We start from the raw sequence: 15,981 nt of genomic DNA, 5'->3' as shown, positions 1-15,981 counted from the left end.
CCAACCGCCGTGTCTTTGAGAAAGAGTAGGTGAACGGATGATATCCGCATGTGTGGTTCCCAACGTGAAGCATGGATGAGGAGGTGTGATGGTGTGGGGGGTGCTTTGCTGGTGACACGGTCTGTGATTTATTTAGAATTCAAGGCACATTGAACCAGCATGGCTTCCACAGCATTCTGCAGCGATACGCCACCCCAACTGGTTTACGCATATTGGGACTATCATTTGTTTTTCAACAGGACACTGACCCAAAACATACCTCCAGGTTGAGTAAGATATATTTTACCAAGAAGGAGAATGATGGAGTGCTGCATCAGATGACCTGGCCTCCACAATCATCCAACCTCAACCCAATTGAGATGGTTTGGGATGAGTTGGACTGCAGAGTGAAGGAAAAGCAGCCAAGTGCTCAGCATATGTGGGAACTCCTTCAAGACTGTTGGAAAAGCATTCCAGCTGAACCTGGTTGAGAGAATGCCAAGAGTGTGCAAAGCTGTCATCAAGGCAAAGGGTGGCTACTTTGAAGAATCTAACATATATTTTGATTTGTTTAACACTTTCCTGGTTACTACATGGTTCCATGCGTGTTATTTCATAGTTTTGATGTCTTCACTATTATTCTACAATGTAGAAAATAGTAAAAATAAAAGAAAACCCTTGAATGAGTAGGTGTGCTGCCTGCCTGCTGGCTTTTGACTGGTACTATAAGTGTACACATGCCCTGAAATGGCTGTGCAGAAAGTTGTTTTTCCTTGTTCAGCTTCCTATAAAAAACAGAAACAGCTTTGTTCTACCGCCATCTCAGTCCACTGGTGCACTACCAATCTCTGTACAAAGGATTCTTCTGATAGAAGGTGCTGGATCAGTAATTCAATCAATTGAGGTGAGGACAATGCTCTTCATTACTCCTCTTCTCAAATGAATAAAACCTATGAAAACCTTGATTTCTTTTGAGTGGGCCTCAATCATATGAAGACAATAGGAAACCTGAATGCAAAAAGTCACTAAGACAGGGGTAGAGAGTCAGAGAAAGCGAGAGAGAAAAAAAGTTAGAGAGCTTCCTAGCAATGAATCTCTCCAATAGCTGAAATCCTGGGAGTCTCTACCGATCCACTACAGTCCTCCAGCTGAGATAGAAGGTTTCCCCTGTGTCTCTCCAAGCTGTCGACAGACGGGGTGGATTTCACTTTTCAGGAATGGCGGTGAAATGACCGTCTGATGTTTTGAATTACATCAGCCTCATGTCCCGGCACTGCTTGGCTATGGTGAAAATGACACTCACGCTGTAGCCCTGTCTGTCACCACATTTTCCAGTGCCAATCACCCCCTTTCCCAGCAACACTTCATTCACTGTACAGTGAAAGGAGGGAGCAGTGCAGAGCGCAGTCTTTCCTCTCGCCCAGCGTGTTAATGCGAAATCTGCTCACAAACTCTCCAGAGGCCACTTCAGAAAGGGGGATTTGACTTAGCGCCACAGCCAAGACTTTACGCACTCCCCTCTAACCTTTTCCCAGTTTCCTTCTTCACACAGGCCAATATAAACCAGGCACAACAGCCAGGCTAAGGAGAGAGCGTCACAATGACAGGACAGGACTTTCTGCCACTCAAAGCCAGTTGAATGAGTTCAGCATCTTATATAATTGCCCAACACTGATAAAAACTACCAGAAACAACTCATTCCATTCCAAGTGTAATCTTATGTATAGAGAGAAAAGGAAAGCTGTTACAGCTACTTTGCTCAGAAATGTATAGTAAATGTAGAAAGGTTAGGGTTAAACAGCCCATTGAAGAAACCTTCAGAAACGGGAAGGATCTGAAGTGCTGGATGCAAGTGTGAGCTAATCAACCCACAATGGGAACATACGCTGCCTGCTGGGATGCCAAGATGTTGGGATTCTCGCTCTCTGGGCCGTGTCCAGTGTTGTTTTCAGTTGGCAGTTTGTGGATCGAGCCAACGAGACGGTGATAAGAGGGGGAGTCACATTCCTGGGGCTTATCTTCCATTCATATTCCTTAGAGAACGCCCAACACAGGAATTAACAGCTACTCTTTAGCTCAACTAGAGTATGGGTGAGCGTGTGTGTGTGTGTGTGTGTGTGTGTGTGTGTGTATATATAGAGGGGGTGCCTCTAACAGAGTAGAGTGCAGACAGGATGTTGAGAGCTTCAAAACAGTTGCCTTTCAGAGGAATGAGAATTTTAAATGATGGAAAATAGGATTTATTCCAAAAAGAATAGAGATTTTTCAGTGGGCTAGCATATGGCAGGGAACACATTGCTCAAAATGGTTGCAGTATGTAGAAGATAGTGTAGGCCTAAGTTGAAATGTTCCACAACAGGTTTGTGATAGAAATGCAACAAATGGAACATTTTGCTTAACGTTTAAACTGCAATTTTTTTTAACCAGTTTACCATTAAAATGATAAATAAATCCATGTCATTTCACAATGCAGATAAATGGTTATTTTACATACGTAATGTAGGCTATGACCGCTAGCACCGGGCAATGAAGTGATACAGACCCCTTGACTTTTCCTACATTTTGTTACATTACAACCTTATTCTAAAATGTATTCAATTGTTTGTTTTCCTTCTCATCAATCTACACAAAACAACCATAACGACAAAGCAAAAACAGGTTTTTAGAAACGTGTGCTGATTTATTATAATTTTTATTTTTTTTCATTTACATAAGTATTCAGACCCTTTACTAAGTATTTTGCGAAAGCACCTTTGGCAGCGATTACAGCCTAGAGTCTTCTTGGGTATGACACCACAAGCTTGGCACACCTGTATTTGGGGAGTTTCTCCCATTCTTCTCTGCAGATCCTCTCAAGCTCTGTCAGGTTGGATGGGGAGCGTTTTTCAGGTCTCTCCAGAGATGTTTGATTGGGTTCAAGCCCGGGGTCTGTCTGGGCCACTCAAGGACATTCAGAGACTCCTGCATTGTCGTGGCGGTTTATGGAGCAGGTTTATCATCAATGATATCTCTGTACTTTACTTCGTTAATCCTTCCCTCGATCCTGACTAGTTACCCAGTCCCTGCCGCTGAAAAACATCCCCACAGCATGATGCTGCCACCGCCATGCTTCACGGTAGGGATGGTGCCAGGTGTCCTCCAGATGTGACGCTTGGTCACACTTGGTATTGGTTTCATCAGACCAGAGAATCTTGTTTCTCATGGTCAGAGTCCTTAAAGTGCCTTTTGGCAAACTCCAAGCGGACTGTCATGTGCCTTTTACTGAAGAGCGGCTACCATTCATGCCTAATTGGTGGAGTGCTGCATTGGTTGTCCTTCTGTGGAAATGGGAGAACATTCCAGAGGAACTCTGGAGCTCTGCCAGTGACCATCGGGTTCTTGGTCACCTCCCTGACCAAGGCCCTTATCCCCCATTGCTCAGTTTGGCTGGGCGACCAGCTCTAGGAAGAGTCTTGGTGGTTCCAAACTTCTTCCATTTAGGAATGATGGAGGCCACTGTATTCTTAGGGACCTTCAATGCTGCAGAAATATGTTGGTACCCTTCCCCAGATCTGTGCCTCGACACAACCCTGTCTCGGAGCTCTACAGACAATTCCTTCGACCCCATGGCTTGGTTTTTGCTCTGACATGCATTGTCAACTCTGTGACCTTAAATAGACAGATGTGCGCCTTTCCAAATCATGTCCAACCAATTGAAATTACCACAGGTGGATGCCAATCAAGTTGAAACATCTCAGGTAGGGTCAATGGAAACAGAATGCACCGGAGCTCAATTTCGAGTCTCATAGCAATGGGTCTGAATACTTAGGAGAAACTCCCCAAAATCAGGTGTGCAATCTTGTAGAGTCATACCCAAGAAGACTTGAGGATGTAATCACTGCCAAAGGTTCTTCAACAAAGTACTGAGTAAAGGGTCTGAATACTTATGTAAATGTGATCAGTTTTTTATTTTTAATACATTTGCAAAAATGTCTAAACCTTTTTTTTCTTGGTCATTATTGTGTATAGATTGATGAGGACTTAAATGGGGTTTTTTAAATCCATTTTTAAATAAGGCTGTATGGCATGTCATACTAATTTTGTCCAGACAGCGACAGATACGTAGGCTACATATAGTAAGGCAGAGGTGCACTGCTTCGCTCGCTCAGATGCCTTCTCCGGTGAGATACTGTAGTTTCAGCCACTTGTGTATCGAAGGAAAGTTTGCAGTGCACTGTTCGGATGCTGAAATTCTTTTTTATGAACGTGCGAAGGTAACCTATTTGAAGTGATTTGTTTGACAAATCAGATGAACTGGTTGTGTTGATGGCACATTAAAAAGGTAATACATTTTTACAGTTAAATGACAAACTAGCCTCTGCCTGGGGCCTCCAATCACCCAGTCCAAACTGTATCTGGCCATTTCTTGGCTTGCAATGTCTCGCAACTTCAATAAAGCAGGGCCTATCAACAATGAATAAGCTAGGATATTCTACACGCAACAGACTGAACACACCCTTGCATCATTAGCAAAGGTGATTTCTTACAGTAACTGACGGTTTACACAATGGTGACTGCACAATGTAAAAAATGTCAAATGTAAAAAAGTGTAAACGTTCTCCATGCTACAGATGTATTGATGGTTCTAGGCCTACGGTGAGAAATAAATAAGTGATGAGTGTTCACTGCAAACAGAGGTGGCATAAATTTATCTGGAATAGTGAGAACTATCACTATTTCATACCTAGTCCCATATTTACAAACACGCAAGGTGAGAAACACTACAAATCTTAACTGAATAGTTTGGGTTAGGGTACAGCTGGGACGATAAAGTGACAATTATAGACACCAAACATACCGATCACTTATCGCAGGCGTTTTTTGTTGAGTAGCCTATCCTAGAGAAATTTGAAATGAAATAAGTTTGCTAATATGGGTGATTGTGAATGGGACAATTGCTGGCTACAACAATCAAACTAGTAGTAGTAGTTTACAGGGTAAAAAAATGCCGTGCACAATAGATTTGGGCAATGACAAGCAGTGTTTTCCAAAAACTCAGAGTAGCCAGCCAGAAGAAAAAGTAACCAGAAAAGCTCCCCTGGGTGAAGACATTTTTGCCAAACAAGCTATATTTTGGTGGCCTCTGGTACATTCCAAGGATTGTATTTCCAACAAGCAACTATCATGAAATAACACTGAAAACAAATGCACACTGACAGTGTTTGCTTCATCAGCTGTATGATATAAAACACAGGAAAAAATATTTGGACTGCACTGGGCCTTTAAAAAAATCCTGTAAGACTGCTATCTTCCACAGGCTTCAAGTTTATTTTTAGGAGACTCTTTCTTAGCTATCTGCATTGCAGGTATTATTTTAGCTCTTACACAGGTGTTGAACATGAGCCTTGATACACAGAACACAGCTGTTTTAACCTTTGACCCCAGATGTCAGGGGCCTCTTTCATATGAGCCCATAAGTTTTGTATAGAAATTTTGGGGTCCCCCTCAACCAAGGTTTCACTTCACATTTCCATATCATGAAACTCATGTTATATACAGTGTCAGTGTCTCTGATCACAATGTTTGATGTACAGTTACAAGATGACATGGCATCACACTCTGGGTTGATCTGAACAGAATGAACATATATGTTTGTCTATTGTGAAGAAAATTAGTAGCAAAACACGCATCTGAATCCACTTTTCTATGCGCACAATAATTGTGACAATAATTGTGATCCATTTGTCGGAATTTCCCTGTGAAAGCCGAACACTAAGATTGTATTTTATACCTTATTAATGTGGGCAATAGAAGAACAAGCTTTCAAATGATGCCCACCTGCCCAGATTGCGATTTATAAATGGGCAATTTTTAGATTGCGTAAACAACAACAGTAATTGTATGATGGTGGGGATGAAGTGCTATGTCCCAAACAAAACAACTACATGTGTGCTTGCTCTGGTTCCTCGACTGCACAGCTAGGAGAGATAACAAAAAACACCATATAGTTGAAGACTCTTCTTTGAGTCATAAATGTGCATTGAAATGACTTAGGAACTGTGCGCGTGTGGTCACCAGTTAGTCCTCTCATTCGAACACTTGTCGTTGTGTTGTCTTATGTTGCACCTACCCCACATTTTCTTTTTTGGATCCAGTCGTGTCAGGTGAACGGTTGTGTCCCAAACTTTGGAATAATAATTTTGCCATAATCGCCAAACTGTTCCCTTTCAATTGTTACCATGCTTATGTGTATGTTTTCATATTTCTTCTGTAAGAAACATTCAAAAGTATCCCTATCCATATAGCCAATTCCCACGAGTGTAAAGGGTTAAGAGTGAGACAACAGTAACACTTTGAAGAGCGATCCCTCATCAACACAGATGGTGCTTGTTACCCCACAGAAAATTAGTGTGACCGCACCATCTACCCTGCTGGCTAGGGGCTGTCAGTGCCAGCTAATGATGCATCAGCGTTTACCTCAGGGGAACAGGGTGATGGTAAAGATGCCAAAACCAAAGAAAAAACCACTCATCCTCAGTAAATTATTATTAGCTTGGGTCTCTATATTGGTTTATAATGTATACTGTTTAGATGTTGACAAAAGCTATCCGTCTTATTTTGGGAAGTAGACATGTTGTGAAAAGATCTCACTGACACACTTGGAGATATATTTTAAAGCAGAAGGATGATGTGAATAATACAGAACATGGTTGCTTTGAACTCTGAACCTGAACACATCTATGTGACTTGAAGACCTTTTGTAGCCATACATACTGTCATGGATGCACAGTAGTTCTGTTTCACACACCTTTTCCTCCTGAGCTCGCAAATACACAAGCAACATCATGGACTCAGCAGCCCAGTCTATTTGGAAACAATACAGAAGGATTCTTCTTTGGCAACAATCCACTTGATGGGCCAAATCCCTTGTGGAACACCAATCTAAGGGCATAACATGCTACATTTCCTTAAAGGTTTTCTTCAATTACTGAAGCCTGTATACTTTAGAGCTGCCACTGCAACTAATTTTGTTATGGCATATCTCTGCCACAGTACACTGAACAGAAGCACATAAACCTCTCCCCTCTCTGCACAGCGAGGACGGACAGGAGGATTAATCCATTTTACTGGGTGACTCAGCTGCAGTTGAGATGAGGGCTGCATGATGCCAGCCAGACATGGGGAAGCCATGAATCACACAGCAGAAAGCCCCCAAAATGATCTCATTCTTTATAGCCTGGCACCCTGTGACAATAAACCACTTTGGAGAGGGAACAGTAGGCTAGACAAGGCCGGGCTGAATGAATAACCAGAAAAACAACAGTCAACAGAACTTTCTAAATGGTCTGCAGAAGAGCTGCCATTAGTTTTAGCCTACAGGTAAGACAAATATGAATATTACAAGCAGTGTTTACATAGTTTTAAAGGGAAAGATCCATAGAAGCTAACAAGTATCCAAACCTGCTGACATAAGCTAATTATTCAAGCAATGGATCACCTAAAATGGCCCTAGCTGTTTTGGTTCTGCATGAATATGCAGAACCAATGATGATGTATACACCATGTGTAAATTAATAGATAGGTTATTGGAGATGATTAGGCTAAATTTTGTGGTGTGCTCCAGTAGCCTAAATTATACAATAAACTACTTCATGGGAGTGTGGTGTGCATTTGTAGTTATTTGGGTTGGTGAACAGTGATGCTATATTAAGGAAAGCAAGATCTGAGGTGAATGAGGTTGAGGCAGCAGCCCTGCAAGGCCCCAACCTGTCAGACGGACTCCGCACTACAGAGATGGGTGGTAAATGCTCATTGCAGATAAATCCTAAATGCATTGTTTTCCAAAGGGCTTTTTCCACCTTTGGCTCAAATACAAACTCCAGCTCAAGGCCTTTACAGACTGTACGTCGGATTCAGTCTTTTAAGATTATCACGTCACCAAATAAAAATCTTGTTATCAACTTGGCCAGATTGTACAATTTGATTCAGTTCTGTCACCGCATTCTGCGATTGGCTTATGAGGCTTCATCAGCAAACGTAGACGACATCAACTGCAGGATGTATTTGATCTGTGCATGTGCCAGCACCAGCAGCACAAGCCTCACTCTACGCTTATGAGCGGCTGAAGTGAGTTTGGAAAAACTAAAAGTATGCATCTTAGGAATAGTTTTCACGTATAAAAATGTCTGAATTCAGAATCAAATAGGCTTCTGCAAAATAACACGGTCGCTGTGGTAGAATACTTTGACGATTTTGTGCATTGATCAAACTCCTATCAGGTAGCCTGATTTCAGATGTGTCAAGTAAACAAGATTAGAGAAATTGTTCTTGCAAAGCATATAAATGTTTAAATCGAATTTATATTAATCTGACTAGTCACAATAATCGTATTATTGTGTGCATACTCAAGAAGGCCAAGTTCCTATTGGTCAGTCACCAGGATTGACTCGTAACACCAGCCACACACTACACGATAAAGACAAAAAGATTGACACTACCAGAACTTTGATGGAGCCCAAGACTACACATAGTGGTACTTAAAAGCGGTAGACCTAGACCCTGTCATAATGAACGAGTCATTATGTCCGACAAGACCTAAGAATTTCCCCACAACTTGGACATTGAGACACCAAAATGGTGGCATAAGACAGCTAAAATTGTAAAGTCTGTGGGGGGCTTCAACTCTAGCTGGTCACTATGGAACTAGGCAAACAAGGATTTTCAGAGGGAATTTATTTTGTATCCATCTAATTAATTTATATATTTTTTTAGACTTGCTACATAATAATTTGACTTAAAATTTAGCATTGTTTTTTATATTTTACCAAATCCAATACGCTAGGCTTTAAGTGGTGACATTCTAATATTGTGGGATGGCAAGGATACAGTAACATGCACATCTGCATGAACTAATGACCAGTAAATTGCAACACACTGGGTTCTTTGGTTTTGGAGAGGGGCCAACAAGCCCTGCGAAACAAGGTTTCCAGGCCTCCTGGGTATCCCAGTGCTAGCTGTGCCACCAGAGACTCTAGGTTCCAGCCCAGGCTCTGTCGCAGCCGGCCGCGACAGGGAGGCCCATGGGGCGACGCACAATTGGCCCAGCGTCGTCCGGGTTAGGGAGGGTTTGGCCGGCAGGGATATCCTTGTCTCATCGTGCACTCGCGACTCCTGTGGCGGGCCGGGCGCAGTGCACAATGACCAGGTCGCCAGGTGTACGGTGTTTCCTCCAACACATTGGTGTGGCTAGCTTCCGGGTTGTATGTGCATTGTGTCAAGAAGCAGTGCGGCGAGGTTGGGTTGTATTTCAGAGGATGCATGGCTCTCGATCTTCGCCTCTCCCGAGTCCGTACGGGAGTTGCAGCAATGAGACAAGACTACCAAGAGGATACCACGAAATTGGGGAGAAAAAAAAGGTTTCCACAAGTGCTTCAAGACATGTATTCCATAGATTCAGCTCGCCAGTTAGCCGTTTTAAAGTTGGGCGGTATCAAGATTTATATCGTCACACCATTCTTCTCTCATCCCGGGATTTACAGTTTTAGTGGCTTAGGGGGCAAAAAACAAAACGCAAAAAAGACCATTGGGCATCTTACCAGAATCCTAACAACATTTGCATAAGTAATAGCGAATTTCTATGGCGGCTGCTAGCAAAATAATGAATCGCAAATACAGGCAATCCAGCTCAAGTTATACATATATAGTTAGGAGCTACTGAATGTAATTTTTGTTGAGTTTGGACATTTACAAACGAATGTCAACGAGAGACATTGTGCAAATGAATAAAGCATGCTTGTCTGAAGGAAGAACAGCACTGGCTCTGAAGCAGCATGTGTACACGCTGTGTCTGTGTGAAGTCTGGAGTCGCTAGGGTAACAGGCCTGCCTGCTCTGCTCAGAGAAGATGGTGGAGGAGCAGAAAAACGAGAACAGATAGGAGAAAAAAAACACAAGGAAATAAAAAGATGGCACATTTAACTCATCCAAAGGGCTTAGACTTCTCAAACACAGCAGAAAGCTTAAACAATATGGTGCCCCATCACCTTATTCAGTAACTGATTTAGATAACTAGCAAGTTAAACTTAGGGGTCGTGTTAAAGTAGAATTCTTGATTTTTCTTTCTGGGAAAAAAAATAAAAACGCATAAGAAATCTCTTGCTGCGTTTTGTAAACACAGATCTAAATTTCTTCCCATTGTAATTTCTGCTCGGCATCAAACTACATTTGTGCTTAAGTTGCACTTCTTCACTCGGAGGAGAATTCACAAACTGGCATTCTATTAGCAGACAGAACTCTGACTGGTGTAGTTACTTCTCTCTGGCACTTTTCTCAGTGTAGCCAGCCTACTTTTCTCTAGTAAAATGCAAGGTTAACTTGAAACAAAACATTAGGAAATGTAGCTGGCTACATTCTTTCTATGATAAACATCAGAAATATGATGACCATCAAATCAAATTTATTTATATAGCCCTTCATACATCAGCTGATATCTCAAAGTGCTGTACAGAAACCCAGCCTAAAACCCCCAAACAGCAAGCAATGCAGGTGTAGAAGCACGGTGGCTAGGAAAAACTCCCTAGAAAGGCCAAAACCTAGGAAGAAATCTAGAGAGAAACCAGGCTATGTGGGGTGGCCAGTCCTCTTCTGGCTGTGCCGGGTGGAGATAACAGAACATGGCCAAGATGTTCATAAATGACCAGCATGGTCAAATAATAATAATAATCACAGGCAGAACAGTTGAAACTGGTGCATACAATGGCAAGAAAAAGTATGTGAAACCTTTGGAAATACCTGGATTTCTGCATATATTGGTCATAACATTTGATCTGATCATCTAGGTCACAACAATAGACAAACAGTCTGCTTAAACTAATAAACAATACGTTTTCATGTCTTTACTGAACACACGCAGTGCAGGGTGGAAAAAGTATGTGAACCCTTGGATTTAATAACTGGTTGACCCTCCTTTGGCAGCAATAACCTCAACCAAAAGTTTTCTGTAGTTGCGGATCAGACCTGCACAACAGTCCGAATGAATTTTGGACCATTCCTCTTTAAAAAAAACTGTTGCAGTTCAGCAATATTCTTGGGATGCCTGGTGTGAACTGCACTCAAAGTCATGCCACAGCCTCTCAAATCAGGTCGAGGTCAGAACTCTGACGGGACCACTCCAGAAGACGTATTTTCTTCTGTTGAAGCCATTCTGTTAACTTACTTCTGTGTTTTGGGTTGCTGTCCTGTTGCGTCACCCAACTTCTGTTAATCTTCAATTGGCGGACAGCCTATCATTCTCCTGCAAAATGTCTTGATAAACTTGGGAATTCATTCATTCATTCATTTTTTCCATCGATGATAGCAAGCTGTCCAGGCCCCGAGGCAGAAAAGCAGCTCCCTCCACCATACTTTACAGTTGGGATGAGGTTTTGATGTTGGTGTGTTGTGTCTTTTTTTCTCCACACAGTGTTGTGTGTTCCATCTAAACTGTAGTTTCATCTTTCCACATAATGTTTTGCCAGTAGCGCTGTGGAAATCCAGGTGTACTTTTGCAAACTTCAGACGTGCAGCAATGGGTTTTTTGGACAGCAGTTTCTTCTTCCCTGGTGTCCTCCCATGAACAACATTACTTTATAGTGTTTCACATATCATAGACTCGGAGATGTTAGCATGTTCCAGAGATTTCTTGAAGTCTTTAGCTGACGCTAAGATTCTTCTTAACCTCATTGAGCATTCTGCGCTGTGCTCCCGCAGTCACCTTTGCAGGACAGCCACTCCTAGGGAGAGTAGCAATAGTGCTGAACTTTCTCCACGTAGACAATTCATCTTACCGTGGAAGAGATACTTTTGTAACCCTTTCCAGCTTTATGCAAGTCAACAATTCTTAATCTTCGGTATTTTGAGATCTTTTGTTCGAGGCATGGTTCACATCGGGCAATGCTTATTGTGAATAGCAAACTCAAACTTAATAGGGCAAGGCAGCTCTAACCAACATCTCCAATCTCGTCTCTCATACTTTTTCCAACCTACCAAGTGAATGTTTAAATTATGTATTCAATATAGACAAGAAAAATACTAGAATTTGTGTGTGTTATTAGTTAAAGCACGCTGTGTTTGTCAATTGTTGGGACTTGTGAAGATCAGATCAAATTTATGCAGAAATCCAGGTAATTCCAAAGTGTTCACATCATTTTTTTTTTGCAAAACTACAGTGGCAAGAAAAAAGTATTGCTTTTTCATTGTAAGCTCATGTACTTGTGGAGCTGCACTTTTGTTGTCATTTGTTGAAAATGAAGCTATTTTCTGCCGAATGAGTTGCACTAATGTATTTTCTGTGAAGGAAAACTATAGTTGCACGTCCCTGATCACTATGGAAGCAGGTGAAATGAAGAACGTGATCTGCTTTATCGCCTAACGTATTGCACAAGTTGACGGCAGGTATTTACTTCAAAAGTAGCTACAAATATTAAAATGTATTGATAAACATTAAAGAAATAGTTAACAGAATTGACGGTATTAAAAAATAAATCCGTGGCTATTTCCAAATACCCTGGTATATACAGTATACCATCCAAGCCTACTATGTTTTACATTCTCCTTATTGTAATGTTCCATAGGGTCATCCTGTGTGGTACCCTATTGTATGTGAAGTGAAAATGTGGAAAATATCTCTGTGCATGCGTGAGAGAGAGAGCGAGAAGAAGCAGTCAAGGTACAGAAGCACACTGCACTACCTACTCCCTTTTCAAATCAGCTGTCAGAGTTGCATTGTTACTCCTACACAATAGCATCTGGCCATCAGCTCTGTAAATATTATGTTTTTCCTTGTGGAAAAGCAAACCGCCTCCCATTACTGCTTTCAACACAATAATTTCATATGAACAGGACATCCTGGGTTTTTATATTTTTCATAGTCAAATACAAAACATACAATGAAGACTCAAATGGCTTTCCCTTTGTTTGTTGTGGGTGGTATGAACCAACTGTCATACACATCAAATCCCACACATATGAATAGCTTTATCAATAGCCTGACTTTGATATTTGATAGTTTGACAGTTAATTTCTTAATATACAGATGAGCACATAACAATGAGCTTCAGTTAATATGAAAATATAGTTCTTATAATAAAGCATCTGTATATGAAACTAGCATGATGCACATGTATGACAATTATTTGCGGGTAAACAATCAATAAGAGAAACATGTTTTAATGAGATATCGTCCCTTTGTACAATACAGGTGCATGCAGCAGTATAGCCTCATTTAAATATTGTCCATGCTATTTCATATACACACAAAAGTATGTGGACACCCCTTCAAATGAGTGGATTCTGCTATTTCAGCCACACCCGTTGCTGACAGGTGTATAAAATCAAGCACACAGCCATGCAATCGACAAACATTGACAGTAGAATGGCCCGTACTGTAGACCTCAGTGACTTTCAACCTGGCACCGTCATAGGATGCCACCTCTCCAATAAGTCAGTTGGTCAAATTTCTGCCCTGCTAAAGCTGCTCCGGTGAACTGTAAGTGCTGTTATTGTGAGGTGGAAGTCTAAGAGCACCAGCTGCACAGCCACACAAGCTCACAGAACTGGACCGCTGAGTGCTGAAGCGGTAGCACTAAAAATCGCCTGTCCTCGGTTGCAACACTCACTACCGAGTTCCAAACTACCTCTGGAAGCAAAGTCAGCACTATTTGTGCTTTTATTTCCTTTTTCAGCATGTCAATGCCCCCGTGAACAAAGCGTGGTCCGTACAGAAATGGTTTGTCGAGATCAGTGTGGACGAACTTGACTGGCCTGCACAAAGCCCTGACCTCAACCCCAAACAACTTTGGGATGAATTGGAACACTGACTGAAAGCCTGGCCTAATCACCCAACATCAGTGCCTGACCTCACTAATGCTCTCGTGGCTGAATGAAAGCAAGTTCAGGCTGCAATGTTCCAACATCTAGTGGAAAGCCTTCCCAGAAGAGTGGAGCCTATTATAGAAGAAAAAGGGAGGACCAACTCCATAATTAATGCCCATGATTTTGGAATGAGATGTTCTACGAGCAGGTGTCCACACACTTTTGGTCATGTAGTGTAGCTTGTGACAAAAGCCTCCGTTTCAGATAATGAAATAAGATCGCAGGCTACTTGAAGGTTTAACACTTATGTATTTTAGCTAGTGTTCAAAACACCAGCTCAAGCTTCATCTTCCAAACTGTTAGCAAGGCTTCAGACTTCAAAATTAGGAAGTTCGAAACCGTATTTTGCAAGACTCTATAGTTACTGCTATGTATAATTTGAACAGACTTCACTCTGACAGTGAGACGTTCAATGAAATACAATTAGTCTCAGCCTTCATAAAACCCTAAATACTATTTACCATATTACAGCTATTTATATTTGACATAAAATTAAGTATTCAAATCCTGAATAATCCATTGAATGAATCATTTGACGTGCGCAATAGTTCGTAAAAAAATGTTGAGCCTAGCAAGTTCTGAGATATTTAGATGATTGTTGTAACAGACACGGTGGAGACGGAGCAACACGCGCACCCTGTCACACACAGGACTCCGCGCTCGAATGTCAATAGTTGGACGAATGTAAATCTAAAACGTAGATAAATTATGACAGCATTTGAACTTGCATTGCATTTGATATACATGTGTATATCAAATTCGTATCCTATGAAAACCAGAGAGTAAATATAACAGATCAAAGTCATTCTCAAGTAACTCACCACTTCTCGTTTGACACTGTTCCAAGTGTCAAAGCCTCAGCAAAGGTTATTACCGTGAGTCAATGTACTTTTACTTGACAATTCGTTCCTGTTATCTAATCAAATTGAAAGGTAGCATTTCGTTTTGACATGGAAGTAGCCTAATTTCGCTCAACAGTCGTATTTCAAGGAAAGACAGAGCGTCTCTATCGCTCGCGGAGCAACAACTGCTGTCTCGATAGAAAAGCAGCAGCAGGTTCTCAGCAAGTCTTCCAAACCGCTAGTCACGTGCAGTAGACGCTAAGTAAATGCAATGTGTATTTTATTTGAGTCTCTAACAGAAGTAAACAAATTATTGCCATGATAGGGAATTAAAGTTGTTGAATTTTGAATTAGATTCCTTGCTATGTCCTTCCATATTTCCTTGCTTTGCTTAACATCAAATCTGATATTTTTATTTGATTTATTTAACCTTTATTTAACTAGGCAAGTCAGTTAAGAACTAATTCTTATTTACAATGACGTTTACAATGATGGCCTACCAAACTGCATCCTGCTGGAATGGGGCTGGGATTAAAAATAAATAAAGCAATAAAATATAAATTAGGACAAAACACATATATTGACAAGAGAGATAACACTACATAAAGAGAGAACTAAGACAACAACATAACACAGCACAGCATGGTAGCAGCACAAAACATGGTACAAACATTATTGAGCACAGACAACAGCACAAGGGAAAAGAAGGTAGAGACAACAATGCATCATGCAAAGCAGACACACTGTCAGTAACAGTGTCCATGATTGTCTTTGAATGAAGAGATTGAGATAAAACTGTCCGGTTTGAGTGTTTGTTGCAGCTCATTCCAGTTAGCTGCAGCGAACTGAAAGGAGGAGCGACCCAGGGGTGTGTGCTTTGGGGACCTTTAACAGAATGTGACTGGCAGAACAGGAGTTGTATGAGGGCTGCAGTAGATATCTCAGATAGGGGGGTTTCTTTTAATTGTTGGCTATAAACTTTCATGAAGCCAGTGTTTTCAACACTTTTCGCCTGGATTACTTCTTGGAAACTTTTGTATTTTTCCTTGAGCAACTGCACAAAGTTCTGCACAAATTCACATTTCCCCTTTTGACTGGTAGCCTAGAAGGCTATATAAATGTTGTCAATGTGCACACCACATGCCCTCTTTCCCCAAATGCCAGCTGTTACCACCCTGCCTGCTGGTGGAGAAGGTGGAAAGCTTCAAGTTCCTCGGCGTACACATCACTGACAATCTGAAATGGTCCACCCACACAGACAGTGTGGTGAA

At 41.4% G+C, this 15,981-nt stretch overlaps 1 protein-coding gene across 2 annotated transcripts in view; it reads right to left on the bottom strand.

Annotated features, from left to right (window-relative positions):
• Positions 1 to 14,937, bottom strand: part of LOC115138635 (syntaxin-binding protein 6-like) — a 112,096-nt gene extending 97,159 nt beyond the window's left edge. Inside the window, exon 1 of one of the 2 annotated variants that reach the window (XM_029675700.2) lies at positions 14,690 to 14,937. The gene's annotated coding sequence lies outside the window, so the exon portion shown is untranslated. The remainder of the gene's footprint in view (positions 1 to 14,689) is intronic. The other variant, XM_029675701.2, reaches the window with a different exon arrangement.
• Positions 14,938 to 15,981: the final 1,044 nt, after the last annotated feature.

The sequence above is a fragment of the Oncorhynchus nerka genome, linkage group LG12, assembly GCF_034236695.1.
Source record: "Oncorhynchus nerka isolate Pitt River linkage group LG12, Oner_Uvic_2.0, whole genome shotgun sequence".
NCBI classification, from domain to species: domain Eukaryota; kingdom Metazoa; phylum Chordata; class Actinopteri; order Salmoniformes; family Salmonidae; genus Oncorhynchus; species Oncorhynchus nerka.
The sequence above is the reverse complement of the archived record's forward strand: the minus strand, read 5'-3'. Positions and strand labels throughout refer to the sequence as shown.